Below are 15,538 nucleotides of genomic sequence, written 5' to 3' on the forward strand. Positions count from 1 at the left end.
CCTGGTCCTGCTCAGTGGGTTAAGGATCTGGTGTTACCGTGAGCTGTGGTGTAGGTTGCAGATGGGGCTCAGATCCTGCATTGCTGTAACTGTGATATAGGCTTGCAGCTACAGCTCCAATTCGATCCCTAGCCTGGAAACCTCCATGTGCCATGGGTATGGCCCTAAAAGGATTAAAAAAAAAATAAAAATAAAGAGCTTGACTGAGGCAGTGCAGATGCTGGGTTGCATTTTCCCCTTCAAGTTTTCTGAAAATGAAATGAGATCTGTCATAAACTTTTGGGTCCCCTCCCCCACCATCTTGATTAAAAAAAGTTTTATAATCCCAGTTATAAGTCTGCACCCATGGCATATGGAAGTTCCCAGGCTAGGGGTCAAATTGGAGCTACAGCTGCCAGCCTACACCACGGTCACAGCAACACCAGATATCAGCAACATCTGTATCCTACACCATAGCTCACAGAAATGGATCGAGGCCAGGGATCGAACCTGCATCCTCCTGGATACTAGTTGGGTTCATTACCACTGAGCCACAATGGGAGCTCCTGTGGTCCATTTTAATTTGATTTATTTTTCTTTTTCTCTAAGAAGGTGTTAAAAAGTTTAAAATGTTCTTCCAATCCACCTCCCTGAGTGGAATCCTTGGGTCTCAGGTTATGCCAACAGAGACTACCTGAAAAACATTGGCAACTCTGCCCTTACCTATGGTTTTCATCATTTTGGAGGTTCTGGGTCTTTCAGTAAGTAAGGATCCACCTTCTGGCAGAGGAGAGAAATGTTGCTTGTAATATAGAGACATTAATGGACACTGATATTGAGTGGGAACAAAAGGAGAATGATGTCCTTTGATTGTTTTTTTTTTTCCCCAGGGTGAGGATGCTGTCCAGATATTGGCATAGCATAAAGCAGTCTCCTCTCCCAGATCAGTGGGTCTCTAAGTTTTGTGGGTATCAGCATCAACTGGGAAACTTAGAAACCATACAAAGGTCTAGGGTTTCACCCATGTTAATATACCTGGGTCACTCCCTACTGGCTCTCTAGATGATTGTGATATTCTGGAGAACCATGCTGAGAATACTCCCCTAAAAAAAGGTTGCCCCACTCATTTTTTAACAGGATGCATTTCATCTTTCCTGAGCACCACCATGACCCACCTGCTCTGCTCTCCTGAGAACCCTCAAAGAAACTCGAATCCTCTTATTTTCTTGCCCCAAACATGCCAAAAATTTGATTGAACTTCTGATTCATCTATATGAAAGGATTTCCAATGTTTTTCCTGATGTGAATGGCCAAGCCTCACCCTTGTATCTCTGCTTCTTCCATCTTAAGCTGCTCGCGGGGGCTCACAGACACATTGTGATTCTTAATTTTTTTTTCTCTTTTTGTCTTTTTAGGACCGCACCCATGGCATATGGAGGTTCCCATGCTAGAGGTCGAATCGGAGCTGTAGCCACGGGCTTACACCACAGCCACAGCAATGGGGGATCTGAGCTGCGTCTGCGACCTATATCACAGCTCATGGCAATGCCAGATCCTTAACCCATTGAGCAAGGCCAGGAATCAAACCTGCATCCTTATGGATGCTAGTCAGATTCATTTCTGCTGAGCTGCTAAGGGAACTCCTGCACTTTGTGATTCCTTGATAACTTTTCTGCCCTTATTGAAAACTTATTTCATTTTTCTTTTCCAATTTTTATTTTCTTTAAGTACCAATGATGTCATTTTTCTTAGCAATCCACCTGCCCCGCCCCCAAAGTCTGTTCTCAGAACAACAGCTAGATAGAGCCTTTTAAAATATATTTCCTCAAGTCCTCCAATGACTACCCGTGGCTTTGTAATAACCTGGTTCCTGGTATATTTCTGTCCTTTTCCCTCACATTATCCCCCTTGGTGTAGCGGATGCTTTAATGTGTGACCTGGATCCCCCTTCAGGACTGAAAGAATTGTTTCCTGTAGCCTCCAGGGTCCTGTGGAAGTTGTCCACCAATGGAGAAAGTTGCTTCTTCCAAGGCCATGTCCTCTTCCTGGGGCAGCCTGCATCCCATTAGTGATGGATAAATGGGAATAGAATCCAGCCTCTGAGCGGTGATGCAGGACAACTCCGAAGTGTCTTTCCAGCTTGAGAGCTCCCTGAGGGGCTGCCTGAGCCCTCTGTCAGGATCATATCAAATTCCTCTCTTGTTCAATTCTGCTTCCTCCCCTTTCTTTTTATATGTGTTGATCCTGAGCTTACTCATACTCCCTAAATACACTTCCTGAAAAATCATCTTTCTTAGAGTGTGCTTCCTAGGGACCCTGTTCTGTAAAATGTAGTTACTTCCATCAAGCTCCTCAGCTCCTTGCTTGGCTCAAACAGTGTCAAGCCTGATTGCACCTCAGGCCTTTGCATGGGTTCTTTCTTCTGCCATATTGTTCCTCCCTTGCCTGTCCTAATGGCTTGTTTCCTCACTTCAAGTCTCTGGTGAAATGCCACCTCACTGAGGAGGCTGTTGTGAGCGCCCCATTATAAAATAAAACCCTTTCCTCATTACCTAATTTTCTTTTTTATTATGATCTTTATGATCATTTGGCAGAAATATTTTTGTTTACTGTGTCTTCCCCTACCAGTGTATGCATTCCATGGGAATATTTTGTTTGTTATTCTTTCTCCAGTGTCTGGCATATAGTAAGAGCCCAGTAAATATGTGTTGAAAGAATGAATCAATGAGTGGATTCTCTCTGCTTTCTTGCTCTAAGCCTACAAGTACTTTCTCTTTCCATGCCTCCTTTTGTTTGGTTGCAGTTGGATGGCTGGGATTTCCAACTTGAGAGAGCACATTCTCAAGTATGCTCTCCACTAGCTGATTTAGTTAGAAGGGGGAAAAAGGTGGGATTCTTGGAAGAATGCCTGGAGAAAGCCCATTTTTCTATGTGGGGAAGGGGAGATAATCTTTGGCTTGTTTCTTTTCTTCCTGTGCTACTACTACTGCTGCTGCTACTAGTATTGCTGCAGCTGTTGCTACTACCACTACCACTATACTACCATTGCTACTACTACTGCTACTTCTGCTACTACTACAACCACCACTACTACTACTGCTACTACTGCTGCTGATGCTACTACTACAACCACCACTACTATTACTGCTTCTGCTGCTGCTACTCTTGCTGCTGCTGCTGCTGTTGCTACTGCTACTACTGGTGCTGCTGCTGCTGCTGCTACTTTTGCTGCTACTGCTATGACTGATTCTGCTACTGCTACTACTACTGCTATTGCTCCTGCTACTTCTCCTTTCCTCCTCCTTTTTCATCTCCTTCTCCTTCCCCTCCTCCTCCTTCATCTCCTTCTCCTTCCCCTCCTCCTTCTTCATGTTTCTTTTGCTCTATTTGCGCTGTCATGTTTCAAAGCATTGAACGCTGACCTCTGTGTCTATAGTGCTTTTGCCTTTAACCTCATCATTGTCTGTTACATGTGAATTGGGGGGGGGCAGTGGGGGTGGAGGGGGAGCAGGGCCTAGCTGATGTTCATAATGATCAGCAGCTCTTTGTTTGGCTGAAGAGGTAGATCTAATCATCATTTCTGAGGATCAGTTAGTCACTGGTGAGTCTGCTCAATTCATTCAGTCACTGACTTACGTACTTTGCTTATGTACAAATCCCTTCTTTATTAAAAAAAGGGTGAAGACCGAGCCCTTGTGACACAGTATTTCAATTAAGAGAAATGAATATGAGTAAGTCCTAAACCCACACTTATCCTATGGTTAACACTTTTTCTCCCACATAGGAATATGAGACCTGCACCTTCCTTTCCCATTGTGGGTGTGCTACAATTTGAAGGAAGCCAATCACTTATCCATCTAATTTATGGAAGATCTTGATGTGAAGGGCTCTTTGTAGATCCCATCAGAGCTACCCAGGTAAATGAGCAATGACTGATTCAATTAACTGATAAGAATCTATTACCACTGATCCAAACTATCTTATTTGAACACAGAGCATTATGTACCAGTAACTATCAGAGTGGCTGTCATTTCCTTTTGATGAAATAGAAGAGCCTGTGTGTGTTGCAGCCCAGAAGGTGGCGCCATACACATTCAAGGGATAATTGATTTTTAAGTGCCAGTGCACACTGCGGATAGCATTTCGTGAGAAATTCCTCTAACTGGATAGTTTGGAGAGCAGAATCTACCCTTTTTGTGTCCAACAAGCCTTCCCCTTTGAGAAAGTCAAGGCATTCACCCTCTACATGTTTTCTTCCACTGTCAAGTTCGGTGGGAGATTAGTGGGCATGTGAGTTGGAGGACTTTGAAATCCTGGCTTTGCCATTCACAGACTGTATGGCCCTGAAAAACCTTGGTTTTTCTCAATATGATTTAGGATTAATAAGAACTCTGTCATGAGGCTCTAAGGATTAAATGAAATAATGTATGCTAAGTGTGTTTTCTGTGGTCAGGCTGCACACCTGTCTTTGAATTAGAAAAGGGTATCATTTTGGAGTGATGGTAGCCCCTCAGACTGGCATGGGGAGTGGAGAGTGGGCTGGACTGCAGCCCCCACCAGCCCCTGCCTGGGCCAAGTGCCTGTACAGCTGCCTTGCCTCTTCTCCCCTCATCCCACCTTACCTTAGAACTTGTGAACCTAGAGTTTTTTGATATGGCCATGCTTATCTTAGATGATTAAGAGTGGCAAGTATTGGAGTCCTCTGATGGCTCAGCAGGTTAAGGATCTGGCATTGCCACTGCTATGGCTTGGGTTGCTGCTGTGGCACAGGGGCACGGAAAAAAAAATTGCAAGCATTGCTTAAAAGGAGAGGGTGCAATGTTATTCCTTTTCAGGGAGATGGAGAGATAACCAGGACAATTTAAGCCTTGTAGCCTTAAATACAATCAGTATGCTACAGAGCCAGGCTGGAGGAAACAAAAAGGCATGTAATTTGAACAAAGAATTGTTGGAGTTCTGAAGTGGAAGCTCAGCCCTCAAAGCAGGAAATTCTACCCACTTGGAAAATTGGATTTGTTAACCTCTGGGATGTTGAAATTCCTGGGTAACTTAACGGAGCATCTAAAATGTGGGTTCCTGTGAATGATGACTTAGAGCTGGAGCCAGAGTGCAGTTCTTGCAGCGGGGACACGTTGCTATGGAAACCATGAAGCTGGAAGTTCCTCCATGCCTCGGAAAGGCTGTCAATTAGATCCATGCACTTGGGGAGTCTAATGAAAACAGACACTTGTCATTTTTCCAGCAGCCATCTAACATTATATACATTTAAAATATGTCCATGGAAAGAAAAGCCTGCAGTTAAGTTTAGCTGTTTATTTTAAGAGAATTCCCTTGTGTGGCTTTGACAGGGCAGGTTTTTTTTTCACTCCCTCCACATTAAAGGAGAAAACTGAGGCCCTCCAGTGTTGAGCAGAAGCACAATTAGGAGAGTCACTTATGGTGGTTCATTGGAGGCTGTAGGAGGGGAGCCTCAGTCCTACAACCCTTATTTACATCACAGTGGGGGTGAGTGGGCCTTCCCTTCTTATTCACCCCTCTCACATTGGCTCCCCAGAGCTTTTGGAGTTGTAAGCCCACACTGATTGGCTGATAGGTACTTTTCTCTTAATGGGGCAGCTCAGAAGAAAACCTTCATTAGACATCACTCTCTTCAAATGTCATATGCTGAGGAATAAGGAATCATAGTTTTTGCTTAGATTGAACTTGCCATCTGAGGCCAACTGCTGGGATCTGACTCTCCCTGAGAACACAAATCAATAGTCAGTACAGAAACCACAGTCAGAAGAAGAGCTGGTTGAAGATGAGCTCTTACTATTCATTTTCAACTGAATGTATATGTGTATTCTCTTATTTTTAACCAAACTCATTAACTTTGAGTTGTGATTTTCAGAAGAAACACTTACACTCCTTATCGTGGGATGATTAATAATAAGATAGGAGTACTTTTTTCAGATTGGGCTGGGAACCGAGGACCTGGTGGTTTTGAACAAGGTCAGGCACAAAGAGCTGAAAGCACATATTCAATCAAGCCTCTCTTTGCCTAACCCATTAGGCTGCCAAATGACAATTGAAAATCCAATTCCCTACATTGAAAACTAGAGATTGATGCCTCTTTGACTTCTTGGTTCAGGGCATCCTACTCTTTCTACTTTCCTTTTAAATGTCAAATCAGAAGTAGGTCAATAGAAATCAGTGTTGTTAGTTCTCCAGTTAAGTTTGGTTCATGAGAATGTAGCCAACTTTACTACAATTTGGTTTTCAGCAATATTTGGAAATTGCCTTTAATGCTCTGAATCTGATTGCATCTGGTAATTATCATATTTCTGCTTGTGGCAAAGAAGCTAACAATATTGATATGGAAAGACAGATATTGCTTGGCTTCACGATTGGTTTGGGGGGTCAGTAATTACACATATCCCCAAAGTACCTATATTATGTGGCTCTAGATAAAGATTATGCTAAGAAACCCTTTCTTGGTGTAGTTATCATAATGAGGGTAATTAGTACAATAAAAACAGCAAGTCCAAGTCACATATCTGTCCCCATAGCTCTCTCCTCTAATATATAACACTGTAGATGGATGGCTAGATGAATGATTACCCATGGCAAATATATATTAAGTACAAAGTGTGGCTCCATTGTTAGAATGTAAGACTTAATGTGAACGCTACCACTCACTGACTGTGTAAACTTGGGAAAGTTACTCACCCTATCTGGCTATCAGTTTTAATGCCTATATTATAAAGGAGTTGATCTAATTGAGCACAAGTTTCCTTTTTTGATTCTGTGAGTATAGTCTGCCATGTGGTCTTTAGGAGCTGAGTGGACATCTACCTCCCGGATGGGCAGGGAAGGTCCCATTCCCAGAAGCAAGAGTTGTACTACAGCTTCCCAGTCTAACCACGAGGACATATGAGGACCAGAACCTTTGTTCTGCTTGTCGAGCAGAGTCAAGAGTCTAAGCACACCTCTCTCAATTAACAAGAGTTAGTTACCCAGGCAGTGCACTCACCAACACATTTCTCTAAATGTTCTTGCTTGAGAAGAAGAGATGTTTCTCTAACTGGGTCTTTTGGTCTGTATTTGTAGGATTGCAAAGTTGTGGCTACTTGGTAATCTCAGATTCCCTTAAATTTTGTGATTTAATGCATGATATGGTAGCACAGAATTGGACCTTGGAAAAGAACAAAGGGATGACCATCTTTCCTAGAAGCTCCATTAATGACAATCATTTTATAGAGAAAATTGCTCCTTTCTGGGCAGTGCCTCCTCCGACTTGATGCTGTCTGTAAGCAGAAGGTGAAATTACAACAATTACGGACTTAATCTTGGCTGTGACCCCTGAATTGACCCTTTGAAGGAACCTGGATTTCATCTGTGTGTGTTATCTCTGCAAGGAGACAAGCTGTCTTCAGAATTGCTTTGGGGGCCCCATCATGTCATTGTGAAATTGCAGTTAGTAATCTTGGCAACAGTTCTCAGATTTGGTGCAGATAAGCTCGAACATATCCAGTTCCCTAGTTTCCAGTGTTATTTAGAGAATTGGATGATTTAAGGCCCTTATTTTCCTTAACTCAATTCTCATCATAATCCATCAACATCACAGTACATTTACTCTCCATCTCATTCTTATATGATCCTATTAGTTGGGAGTAACTCAAATGATATTTTTCTTTACTATGGCCCTGTCACCTCTTTGTCTTTGCTAGAACCTTTTACTAATTCAGAATTCAGCCATACTCTATGGAATAATTTTCATAATTCTGGTTTTATTTTTTGGGTTGTTCTAGGCATGAAGCAAAAGAAGTTCCTCCTGCTCCATGCAAATGACATTAAAACAATGTCTTTAAATCAGAGGTTTGAAATGCCTCTCTTAGATTGTTGAGGCTGATACATGGTGGTCACCACACTCCATGGTGTCTTCGTGCTGCTCCATGGAAGTGAATGTAAGCTTTGGGGAGAGTGAGTGACATTTTCAGGCCCTAAGGAACATGGCCTCATGGTGGCTCCAGTGCAGTGATTCAGGCAAAATGTAGTCTAGGATGTGTGAACAGCATCGTTCTTGGCTATGTGGTCCTCTCCCACTAAGTTTCTAGGCAAAAATGACATTCCCTGTTGTCAAGGAGCCAGTGGCTCTGAGTGAGCTCACATAGAAGCAGGGGTGCTGGCCACCTTCGAGGGGAATTTCTGCTTTTCCTGAGTCTTTTGCTTCTGTGCTGGACACCTCATTTATCACCAGCCAGGAGAGGAATGCAAAACTTACTGTCTCTGTTCAAGGTCATATAAGAAATGCAGATTCCTCCTGTACAATTTTTTTTCCCTCCGCCACAGCAGTAGTATATATCAGTTGTTGAGTCCAGTTTGACAAAATACTCATAGAGGATCTACTGCGCTGGTTGGGAGTAGTGAGAGGAAGAAGAGGGAAGGACTGCCCTGCTTACGAGGTACCACTTAAGTAGATTTGGTGTGGGATGTGTCGAACTTAGGGACATGGTCTGTGGGGAAACAGGAGGAATCAAGGCTGGGACTCTGGAAATAAAATAGCTCTGGAGTTTTCTTCTCTAAACAGGTGGCCAGCATTGTTGTAATATTACTGAATAAAAGGAATTCTAATACTTTGTATTTAGTTTCCAAATGAATGTGATGAATGCATGGCTGGACTACAGTGGTCCTCTTTATCTGTGGGGATATGTTGTGAGACACTCAGTGGATGCCTGAAATCATGGATAACACTGAACCCCATATAAACTATGTTTTTTTTTTCCTGTACATACATACCCATGATAAAATTTAACTTTTAAATTAGGCACTAGAAGAGATTAGCAACAATAAGTAATCATAGAGCAATGATAATAGTATACTGTGAAAAAATTATGTGAATGTGGTCTCTCTCTCAAAGTGTCTTATTGTACAAACTTAATGCCTTTCCATCTTATCTAGGTTCTTACCCTGCACTGTGGCTATAACTTTTGCAGTCTGAAGTGTGACAGCAAAGCTAGCACAGATTTCTTTTTCCTTATTCACAATTTTTCAACAGAAGATTTGTTCTTCCTGTAGATTTTAGCAGCCTCAGCTTATGAATTTTTTTTCCTTTCCTTATTAAGTCGAAAATTTCACCTTTTTAGTGACAATTTCAGATAATTATATGGTCCAACCTCAGTGACTTTTCAGATTCATCCCCTAATGCTCAGTGGCTCCACTCCAGCCTCTGGCCCCTCCTGTACCCAGACAACCTCCTACCAGTCTCCATACTGGCTTTTCACCACTTATCTGCATCCTTAACCTTCCCCAACTCCTTCTAGTCTTTACTCCATTGCTACTATCTCAATATGGTCTGCTTAGATCACCCTATTTTTAAAAATTTTTTCTTTTATTGAAGTATGGTTGCTGTACAATATTTTATAAATTACAGGTGTACAATATAGTGATACATAACTTTTAAAAGTTAAACTTGATTTATAGTTATTATAAAATATTGGCTATATGTTGTACAATATAAACTTGTAGCTAATTTTATACCTAATATTTTGTACCTCTTAATCCCTTACCCTTATATTGCCCCTCCTCCCCCTTCCTTCTTCCTACTGGTAACCACTAGCTTGTTCTCTATGTCTGCGAGTCTGCTTCATTTTTGTTATATTCACTAGTTTGTTGTATTTTTTAGATTCAACATATACATGATATCACACAGTATTTGTCTTTGTCTGACCTATCTGCTTAGAGTAATGCCATCCAAGTCTATCTATGTTGCTGCAAATGGCCACATTTCATTCCTTTTCATAGCTTAATAGTATTCCATTTCATGTATATGTATATGTGTGTGTGTCTATACGTACACATCGGGGTGCACATATCTTTTCAAATTAGTGTTTTTTTCAAATATTACTGGGTCACATGGTAGTTCTATTTTCAGTTTTTTTGGAAACCTCCATATTGTTTTCCACAATGGCTGCACCAATTTACATAATTATCAATAGTGTATGAGGGTTCCATTTTCTCTGCATTCTTGCTAACACTTGATATTTGTGTTCTTTTTGATGATAGCCATTCTGACACATGTGAGTTGACATCTCATTGTGCTTTCGACCTGCATTTCCCTGATGATTAGCTATGTTGAACATCTTTTCACATATGCCTGTTGGCCATCTGCGTATTGCAACCTGCATCCGCCCTCCTTCGGCAGGAATTCCTGTCCTAAGTAAGTAGCAAACTTACTCAAGTTTTTTTTTTTGCCACAGAAATGATCACCTTCCGGTGTACCATGTTTTTCACTTATTCACTATGTTTGCCATTTGTCTTCCCTCAATCCGCTCCAAATTAGAATGTAGGTGCAAGTGGCAGGGTTTTTTACTTGTTTGTTCTCTATTTCATCACAAGCGTCTTGGAAAGGATTTGGTGGATGGTGGGGGACTTTTGTTGAATAAATGAATCCAGCAAATCCATGCCTTCTCAATAAGTATATTGCTTTCAAATAAGCAGGGATTCAGAGTTTGGTAGGTAGTGGATAGCTTTGGTAGATGGTGGGGGGATGTTTGTTGAATAAATGAATCCAGCAACTCCATGCCTTCTCAATAAGTATATTGCTTTCAAATAATCAGGGATTCAGAGTTTCCATTTGGAAAGGAGTGGTGAATCAATTCTTAACCCACCTGTTGGTTTTTCTCAGCTCTGGAATGTATTTTGTCATATTCTCCCATAGAATTTAGATGTGACGTAGTTTTAAAAATGACATCAACTAGGTTTTTTCCCCTCTGAGAAAAAAAAAGATACTCAAATGTTTTGGGGGAGAGTCAGACTCTTGGTAATCAAGCAGCTTGCACCACACCTTGGTCTTCTTAGGAATTCCTTGGCACATCATTCTTCTCATTAAACACAAGCTCTTTCATCCCTGACATGCTGGGTTCAGGGTGTTTGAGATAACTGACTCCATCACTGAGATATGCCAGTTGAGTAAGCCACCTGAAGTCATAGCAGTTGTCTTTGCTGGCATTATCAGTGCCATGAAAAACCTGCTCTTATCACACCTTTCATTTTGAAGACTGTGTGTGCATCTTTCTCCTTGGAAAACACAATAATGGATCTTACTCATTTCTTCATGTAGAAATTAAAATGACAGTCACTCAGGCATTGAAAAGATGAAATCCATATTTTCTTCAATAAATAATCAAGATCAGGAAATAACATTAACCTCAATTCATTTCTAAGAATACAGAATAATGAAGATCGGTATTTAAGTGCAAACACTTGCATGATCCAGCACAGCTAGCTGACCCACCAGTGGGGATTTCAAGCACTAAACCCTGCTTTCTAGTTTATTTAGGTTTGATGCTGTCAGGAGTGTTTTTAATTATTTTTTAACTCTTTGGCAAAAGGAAGATGATTGATTCTGATAGTTCTTCTCTAACCCATAATCTATTCTAGCCCTTTATATGCCCTTTGGAGTAAAGAAAGACAGAAAAATACATTGGTGATGGCTTTGCAGTATGAATTATAGGGGAGATAATAGGAACAGGCCCTTCTGAACTCACATTCTTCCTTTCTTGTGAAAACATTTCTTTGATTCCTTGCAATTCTCTCAAGACTGGAGGATAAAGATTGTGTTGTAGATGTAACAGTCTTAATTAGTAAAACTGACAAGAAAATACTTATCTCTTCATATTGAATGACAGGAAAACACAACTTAGGGAATTTGTCACTTATGATTGAATAGAATCACATTCGAGTCTTACACATTTGTCTTAACCTGATTAGTTCACAGGCAGGTTTTTGTTTAGCTTTCTGTATCATGAATATTCTGAATTCTTAGCTTTTCTTATCAGCAAAGAAAAGCAGTTTATAATATGAGGCCTGAACAAACAAAGTACTTTAGACATTTTTACCTTTTCCCTGCTAGAGAAGCTGATTTTCTGCATAAAAAGGAAACTCTTTTTAAAATTTCATATTTTTCTTTATCAAAGAGGGAGGGGCTTATTTATTTTCTAAATTTTTTTAAGGAAGGGAAGATTCATATTTTTATTTTTATTTTTTATTTTTTTGGGTCTTTTTGTCATTTTTATTTTTATTTATTTATTTTTGATTCATATTTTTAAATTATGCAATAAGTCTAAGATAACTTTTCTCTCCATAATTGTGTCTCCAAAAATTGTCTTAAACAACTGTCTCTTCTAAAGAGCATAGATATTTGTCATCTCTCCTTTACAAATACTACATACATATGCCAAGAACTGATTCATTCTTTGCAAGTCAGCAGTTTCATCCAATATTAAAGACACATGTCTACTATCATACATGATGTTATTTACTATAGAAGATTCTCCAAAAGCCTTTTCTGAGTCTCTCTGAGCATGATATTTGGCATTAATTCTGTGTGAATCACAAGAGTCTTATCAATAAATAGTGTAGCCGGTACCTTTTTTTCCTTATGTCAAATACAGCTTTGAAAAATTCCTCTTTGCTTTTGGTCTCTTACATAACTTAAATGACTGGATTAATTTGGGAACACTAGCATTATTTTTATTTTTACAGAAAAGACATTGCACCTCTGAAAGTGAACCACAAGCTCTGATGACTACATGTCATCACTAGCTGGGGTTTTCTTACAGTAGCAACATGGTTTTTCTGGGTTCCTGGGAGGCTGGAGGAAGGCAGTGCTGGGGTCTTGCTTAATTCAGTCCATGAACCAGGAGAGTGTCATATCTGTAAACATTTCTTTCAAAAAAGGGAAAAGTTTCCTGGTATAAATTTGTCCACATTGGTAATGTCAAAAAAAAAAAAAAAAAAAAAAAAAAAGGCAAGTAAGAATTGGCTTTCCTGTACTTCTGGCTGAGCCCTACCTGACTTGCAAAATTTTCTGGAGACTTAGATACCAGGAACAAGAGAATCCCACAATAACAAACTGTGCTGGTTTCTGTTTGGGGCCACTGCCATGCTTCATGCTTCTCTTAAGGTCTGTGTCCTTTGCCAAAAAACTTAGGAATTTATATAGGTGTGTAGGTATATGGATGGGTGTTTACTATCCACAAATCCAGACTCTATTTCCAGAGGTAGAGTAAAACCATAACTAAAGACTAGGAGTTTAATAAAGTGGTTGGTTCCATCAATCCACATTTTCAGATATTCATCATGGTATTTTCTAGTCATATTTTATTTTTTAGGTGATTGTGCTAAATCATTGTAGATACAAATTCACTTGTCCCAGTACATAGAGTTATGTTCCCACTTACGTCCTCTCTTTTATTTATATTTACAGCATCAGTGTGAGTGGTACTACATTTTCAAACTTTTCAGTGGCTTCATTGAAGTGAGTTGATTTATAATAAACTGCACATATATAGAGTGTATCATTTGATAAGTTGAATAGATGTATGTACCCATGATACCATCGAGAAACCATTTCACAATCAAGTTAATGAGCATATCCATCATCCTCAAACTTACTTTGTGTCTATTGGTAATTCCAGCATATAGCTCTCCAAGCCTCCATCCCCAGGCAATCACTGATATCCTTTTTTTTTTTATTGTAAATTAATTTGCATTTTCTGGAATTTAATACAAATTGAATGACATAGAACGCACTCTTTCTTGTCTGGCTTCTTTCATGTACCATACTTATTTTGAGATTCAAACATGTTCTATGTTATTTGTAGTTTTTTTTTTCTCCATTTTTATTGTTGAGTGGTATTCCATCATATGGATGTATAGTAATTTCTTAATCTTGTTTATGGACATCTGTATTGTCTTCAGTCACTGGCTACTACAGACAAAACTATTACTAACATTAATGTGTTCATCTTTTTTTTTTTTTTTTTTTTTGTCTTTTTAGGACCGCACCTGTGGGATATGGAAATTCCAGGCTGAGGGTTGAATCAGAGCTGCAGCTACTGGCCTGCACCACAGCCACGGCAATGTGGGATCTGAGCCGCTCTGCAACCTGCACCACAACTTGCAGCAATGTTGGATCCTTAACCCACTGAGAGAGGCCAGGGATGGAACCCGCATCCTCATGGATACTAGTTGGGTTCCTAACCCACTGAGGCACAACAGGAACTTCAATGTGCAAATCTTTTTTATACTTTAATTTCTTTGGGGTAAATACTTAGAAGTGGGATGGCTGCATCATATAGTAGATGTATTTTTAACTTTTTATGAAACTGCCAATCTCTTTTACAAAGTGTTTTTATCATTTTACCTTCCTTTTTTAATTTTAATTTTAAAAATTTTATTGGAATATAGTTAATTGATAAAGTTGTGTTAATTTCAGGTGTACAGTAAAGTCAGTTGTCATATACATATATCCATTCCTTTTCAGGTTCTTTTCTCATATATATTATCACACAGTACTGAGTAAATTTCCCTGTGCCATGCAGGAGGTCCACATTACCTGTCTATTCTATATATAGTAAAGTGTATATATCAGTTCCAACCTCACCCCAACCACATTTCCCCTTTGGTAAACATGAGTTTGGTTTCAAAAATCTTTGACTGTGTTTCTGTTTTGTAAGTTCTATTGTGTCATTTCTATTAGATTCCACATATTAGTGATCTCATATATTTGTTGTTCTCTTTCTAACTTAATTCACTTAGTATAATTATTTCTAGGTCCATTGTGCTGCTGCAAATGGCATTATTTCATGCATCTGATGGCTGAGTAATATTCCATTGCATAAATGTATCACATCTTCTTCATCCATTCCTCTGTTGATGGACATTTTGGTTGCTTCCATGTCTTGGCTATTATAAATAGTGCTGCTGTGAACATAGGGGTGCACACAAATTTTCAAATTATGGTTTTATCTGGATATATGCCAAAGAGTGGGATTGCTGGATCATATGGTAGTTCTATATTTAGTTTTTAAAGGAACCTCCATACTGTTCTCCATAGTGGTTGCACCAACTTGCACTCCCACTGACAGTGTAGGAGGGTTCCCTTTTCTCCACACCTTCTCCAGCATTTATTTATAGTTTTTTTTTTAAACATACATTCTTTTTTTATATTCTTTTCCATCATGGGCTATCCCAGGAGACTGGATATAGTTCCCTGTGCTGTATAGTAAGACCTTGTTGTTTATCTGTTCAAAGTGTAATGGTTCAAGTCTACTAACCCCATACTCCCAATCTATCCCACTCCCCCCCCCACCCCCATATTTGTAGATTTTTTTTTTTTGATGATGGCTATTCTGACTTGTATCTGGTGATTCCTCATTGTAGTTTTGATTTGCATTTCTTTAATAATTAATAATGTTGAGCATCTTTTCATGTTTTGTTTTGTTTTTTTTCTGCCATCTGTCTGTCTGCTTTGGAGAAATGTCTGTTTAGAGCTTCTTTGGTTGCCTGTTTTTCTGATATAAAGCTGTATGAGATGTTTGCATATTTTGGAGATTAATCCCTTGTCAGTTGTTTCATTTGCAAAAATTTTTTTCCCCTTCTGTGGGCTGTCTTTTTATTAATGGTTTCCTCTGTTGTGCCAAAGATGAGAGTTCAAAGTGCTCCACATCCTTGAAAGAGTTTTTATGGCCATTCTTTGTTTTTTAAAATTTTATTGATGTATAGTTGACTTGCA

At 39.5% G+C, this 15,538-nt stretch overlaps 1 long non-coding RNA gene across 8 annotated transcripts in view; it reads left to right on the forward strand.

Moving 5' to 3' along the window:
* The window catches only part of LOC102160043 (uncharacterized), a 730,195-nt gene that overhangs the window by 234,147 nt on the left and 480,510 nt on the right, over positions 1 to 15,538 (forward strand). For 6 of the 8 annotated variants that reach the window (XR_014827486.1, XR_014827485.1, XR_014827487.1 and 3 more), the window contains 2 exons: positions 3,764 to 3,896; positions 10,024 to 10,177. This is a non-coding gene — a long non-coding RNA (uncharacterized LOC102160043). The remainder of the gene's footprint in view (positions 1 to 3,763; positions 3,897 to 10,023; positions 10,178 to 15,538) is intronic. The other 2 variants (XR_014827490.1, XR_014827492.1) reach the window with 1 other exon arrangement.

Source organism: Sus scrofa, chromosome 14 (genome assembly GCF_054392235.1).
Source record: "Sus scrofa isolate SSC_HxYL_T2T_F1_AM1 chromosome 14, Sscrofa_HxYL_maternal_Yorkshire_Landrace_v2.0, whole genome shotgun sequence".
Classification (NCBI taxonomy): Eukaryota; Metazoa; Chordata; class Mammalia; order Artiodactyla; family Suidae; genus Sus; species Sus scrofa.